This window comes from Mustela erminea, chromosome 2, assembly GCF_009829155.1.
Source record: "Mustela erminea isolate mMusErm1 chromosome 2, mMusErm1.Pri, whole genome shotgun sequence".
Lineage (NCBI taxonomy): Eukaryota > Metazoa > Chordata > Mammalia > Carnivora > Mustelidae > Mustela > Mustela erminea.
The window spans coordinates 152,973,657-152,979,656 of record NC_045615.1 but is presented as its reverse complement, the minus strand read 5'-3'; positions in this window follow the sequence as shown (position 1 = coordinate 152,979,656).

The window sequence follows — 6,000 nt, the reverse complement described above, 5'->3', positions numbered from 1 at the left end:
TTGTCTTCACTTATAGCAAAAACAATGTGAGGTCTTCAAGGGCAGGGAACTGTGTGACAGCTATTGTAATAAGTCTCTTAACAGTGCATGTACAAATAAATGTATGGAGGGCTGACTTGTAGCCTCTGCAAATTATTTACCCTAAAATAAAAAAAAAGGTAACTAATATTTTCAAAAGCAGCTAAAATAAACTAGAAAAAAATATTCCTTCCTTCAGTTGTTCTGATGTTACTCTTTCATTCTTTCTTTATTATAAAATATGATTCAAGTGATATGCATGATGTCAAGCCAATCCATAGCCAATGGGACACGATAGTGTTTTCTCTCCCCACTTCTTTCTCAGGAAGGTCACACATATTTATTGAGCACCTAGAGTGTTCCAGGAATATCAGGTATAGACACAGTATCTTCTTTCAAATATGCTGCATTCAGTGGACAAAGATGGGCAATAAACATATACATTAGAGGATTCTGGGTTGTGATAAATGTAATGAAGAAAACAAAAATAGGATAGGAAATAGTGGGGAAGATGAGGGGTGCTTGAGACTGGACAGTCTGAACAACTTTTCCAAGACAGTAACATTTGAACTGTACCTGAAGAGGCAAAACATATAAAACACCTGGGAGAAAGAGAAATCCTAAAGGAGCAAGCATAAGTCCTCAAGAGAAGTAAATGAGGTGGCCACGTGGGCAGAAGGAAGGCAAACATGGCTGAAGCCCGGCAGGGAAGTGAGGATGGTGGAATATATGAAGACACGGCTGGGGATCAAGCCAAGTAAGAATTTGTAAAGACCTTGGATTTTATTTTAACTGTAGTGGGGGCCCCTTGAGTTTTCTAAGCAGAGGTGTGAGTGAGATGACTTAATATCACACTTTGAGAAGATCGCTTTAACTTTGGTGAGGAGAATGGACTGGAGTTGGAGTGAAGGTTCATAATGAAAAGCACAAAGAAAGATTAGAAATCTATTACACTTGTCCTGGCAAGAAACGAATGCATATTCACCCTTTTCCTTGGGTCAGGAGCTTAACTAGGATAACAGAAGGAATCCTTTTATAAGCCAATTGGATTTATCAAAGTAACAGGAAAAAAAGACATATGCTTTTTTAGTTTAATTCCATTGCTAAGAGATGTAAGAGGTATTACTAGCTATCTCTTCGTCTTATAGATACTTAATTCAGAAGCCAGATATCTATGAACTTATTTCTTTCCTCCCCAGCATTGTGAGCATGGTGTCTTAGTCAGTTTAGGTTGCTAAAAAATTACCATAGCCTTAGTGCCTTAAACAACATACATTTATTTCTTACAGTTCTGGGGTTAGGAAGTCCAAGATTAAGGTGCAAACAGATCTGGTGTCTGATGTAAGGACTGCATCTCCAAAAACCATAATATCAGCAATTAGAGTTTCAACATATGAATTTTGAGGAGGCACAGACAGTCGGTCCATAGACCATAGATCTCAGTCTTTACGGGGGAAAATCAGTTGAAACTAAGTGAACCCTAGCACTGATTGGGTAGGGTTAGGGTTTTCATCTTTTTTTTTTTAATTTTTTTTTGAAGATTTTATTTGTTTATTTGACAGAGAGAGATCACAAGTAGAGGGAGGAGCAGGCAGAGAGAGATGGGGAAACAGGCTCCCTGCTGAGCAGAGAGCCTGATGCAGGACTCAATCCCAGGACCCTGAGATCATGACCTGAGCCAAAAGCAGAGGCTTAACCCACTGAGCCACCCAGATGCTCAGGGTTTTCATCTTTTATCTAGCCTCAAATTAACCAGCTAGCTTCAGCTTTAATAAAGAGCTATTAATAATGACTTCCTTTTTCAAAGATTGTATTTATTTATTTGCTATTTATTTATTTATTTTAACGTTTGTTTATTTGAGAGAGAGAAAGAGTGTGTGAGCGTTTGTGAATGGGGGGAGGGGCAGAGAGAGAGAGAGATTGAATCTCAAGCAGACTCCACATTGAGCATGGATCCCAGACTTGGGGCTCGATCCCACAACCCATGAGATCATGAACTGAGTTGAAACCACGAGTTGGAAACTTAACTGACTGACCCACCCAGGTGTGCCAAGGATTGTATTTATAGTAGAAATATCTCCAAACTATCAGCAGATGAAAATTAGAAAACTTTCATATTGATGCATTTAGGAAACACTTTCACGAAAGAGGAAAAAAAGTGATGCAAAGTATTGGGGTGCCTGTGTGACTCAGAGGGTTAATCCTCTGCCTTCAGCTCAGGTCATGATCTCAGGGTCCTAGTCAAGCCCCGCTCTCTGTTCAGCGGGGAACCTGCTTCTCCCTCTCTTTCTGCCTACCTCTCTGCCTACTTGTGATCTCTCTCTCTGTCAAAAAAATAAATAAAATCTTTAAAATATATATATATATATTTTATATGTATAATTTATATATATATGATGCAAAGTATTGAGAATTATTTTAAATTTATATTTTCTATTTAGTCTTAGATATAGACCTAACAGTCCAAAGCCTACTGGAAATTCTATTCCCTTGACTGGAATTTTTCTTGCAAACTCACAAATATCTTCATGTTTTCCTTACTGAGTTTAAATACTTTAGTCAACCATGACCCATGTCTCTACGGCCCTTGCTTCCTTCTCTATTCACCAGCCAGCCTGCCCAAACCACAACTTGGTTATACTCCATTCTCTAACTTTTTGGTATATAATCCTGTTTAGTGAGAGCAGTTGAAGAAAAAGGCACACCATGCTCACTAGTCTCACTTTAAAATCATGATCCCAAATCTCAAATAGGTCCTTAAAACTCCCAGAAAATCCTTTTGCACTCTAGTGAAAACCCTCTCAACATTCTCCTAAGTAACTCCTTCACCCTTCTCTCCTTGTTGTTAATTTAACAGTTTCTTCTCCTTACACTCACCTGATAATTTTGCTCATTATTTCACCAAGAAAGAAGAAGGAATCAGATGAGAGTTCCTACTAGCACTTACCATAAAAATCCATCAATCTACTTGTTTCTTCAAGGGCAATATAGGCAAGTAAACTCTGGAGCTAAACTGTCTGTGTTCAAACCATAGCTTTGCTGCTTTCTAGATGTATGACCTCAGACAAATGGTTAGACATCACCATATCATGTTTTCCTTGATATGACATGGGGATAAGAGTGTATCTACTTCACCATGTTATTATGGAGTTTTGAAGAAGTTAACAAATGTAATGCACTTAAAACACATAGCAAACACAAGAGCTGTTAGCTATTACTGTCATCTGTCTGTCCTTTCGTTACATTGGATCAACTGTTGGATTAACACCAATCTAAGGCCAAACTCTACACCTGTGATAGCCTCTCTGCATTCATCTTCTCAAGGACTTTGTTTCTCTCACTGTCACCTACCCCTCTTATATCATCAGTTTTACCCTCTGTACTGGATCATTTCCATAAACACAGCAATTCTATAATATTTTCCAGACAAAAACAAAGTTTTTTTTTTAAACCCTACATTTCTTTCCTGCCATATTTCTCTGCAAATATGGTTGAAAGTATTGTTTCATCTCTTTTCCTTCTAGTTTCTCAAACTCATTCCAGTCACGATATTGACTCAGACACTGCTTTAAAACCATATCTCTCAAGGTCATCAGTATATTCCATGTTGCCAGCTCCAAGGCTCAATTATCAATCCTCGTCTTATTTAACCTATCAATAGCATTTAGTACTCTTGATCATGCCCTAGTAAAACACTTTTTTTTTGCTTTATTTTTTCATTGAAGTATAGTTAACATATAATTTTATATTAGGTTAGGAATATAATGTATTGATTTGACAGTTATATATGAGATTATATGAGATATATAATGAGATATATGGATATATATGAGATATATATGAAATATATAAGTGCTATAGTACTTATATAATAAATATATTTTAAATCTATATTATGTATATATATGTATAAATTTATTATGTACAAATGTATATAATTTATAATTATAAATATATTATAAAATTCTTACCACAGTGTTACCACCTATCACCATATAAAAAGTAATGACAATATTTTGACTATATTCCCTATCCTGTATCTTTCATCTCTGTGACATTTATTCTATAAATGGAAGTTAGTACCTCTTAATCCTTTTCTACTATTTTGCTTTTCCCCATACCCTTCTCCTCTCCAGCAACCACCAGTTTGTTTTCTGTATTTATGAGTCTGTTTCTGGTTTTTTTGTTTGCTTATTTGTTATGTTTCTCAGATTTCACATAAGTAAAACCACATGGCATTTGTCCTTCTCTGTCTAATTTTTAAAACATTTTATTTTTTTTAAAGATTTTATTTATTTATTTGACAGAGATCACAAGTAGGCAGAGAGGCAGGCAGATAGAGAGGAGGAAGCAAGCTCGCCACTGAGCAGAGAGCCCAATGCGGGGCTCGATCCCAGGACCCTGAGATCATGACCTGAGCTGAAGGCGGAGGCTTTAACCCACTGAGCCACTCAGGCACCTCTTTAAAACATTTTCTTTGCTTGGATTCCAGAAAAAAAAAATAAGAATACTCTTTTGTAATCTTTCTATGTCATCAGCTATTCCTTCTCAGTCTCTGCTGCTGGATCTTCTACCTCTTCCTCAACGCTGAATGTTGGTGTGCCCCCGGGCTCAGTTCTCAGCTCTCTCCTCTTCTTTACTTACACTCATACTCAAGATTATCCTATCCAGGCCCATCCTTTTAATACTAACTAACTACTGGCTGAGAACTCCTTAATGTATTAACTTTTGCTTTGACCACTTGGACCTCCAATTTCATGTCTCTGAAATTTCTACTTGATGATCTAATAGGCAACTTACATTAGCATTTCAAAACAGAATTCTTCATATTTTCTCAGTCTTCTACATCTACCAAGAAAAAAAAAAAAAAGTCCTTGGGTCATCCAGAGTAAGATATATTTGAAATACTATCCTTTGTAATTTCAATTACTGGATTTTGTATAGAATTTACAACTGGGCTGGGAAAAGTCTATCTTTATCTTTGGAAATGCCTGGATATGTGGTTTGATTCTTGGCTAACATAAGGCCAAAGGATTATGTGAGGTTTATATGAGGTTTAAAATCAGAAACCCTCCTTGCAAACTCTGGGCCAGTTTGTTTCCTGATCCAAGACCCTGCTGGATCTTGAAATTATTGAATTTTGGTGGTTCAATATGAAGACGAAATATCTATATATTGTAAATAAGGACAGTGGAGCTTGCACCTGAATATTTCTTGGTCTCCCCTGCTAGCCTGAGCTCTTTCTATACATTATCCTTTGCTTATGTTATGTAAGTATTCCCTATGGAATACATTATGTAAACTTTATGTAGGTATTTTCCCCATGGAATCTTATGATTCCTTTTAAATATCCAAACTTGTGAAATCTTTGCAAATTTCAATATTTAGAAGTACAGCAGTAGTGAGCTGAAACTAGCTTGCACTGATGTACAAGTTTAATGTTAAATTTTCAGGAACTATGTTAGTCATTTGTGAAACACACCACAGTTGAAAACTTAAGAGTACGAAATACCGAAAACTCATTTTTATCATTTCCTAGTTACTTTATATTTTACTAGTACTTTGGGTCTTGAAGTTATTTACTCTATTGTATCTGTGTGGTAAAAATACATAGAGTACTACTTCTCACCCCTTCCCAAATTAATATTTGGTATGTAATATGGGTAGTTCTGAATTGGCCGTGGTGTTGTTAGTTACATCATAGAAACTGACCAATGCTACATATGAGCTCCAAACCCCTGGCCCTGAGACTTAATTTTTAAATACTTACTTTTTAAATACTTACTAGCACACCACAATAGTTACATTCTCCATTTATGCTTTTAAAAGAAATTGTCATCAGATAGTGCAACTGAAGTACAATTTCTCTTCCTTCACATTACAACTTAGTTTTTTGGCCCCCTTGTGTCAGATGTTTTGTTGAGTGTCTTAAGTAATGTCTGCTCATGACTGAGGTTTGATATTGGTTTGATGATAATAATA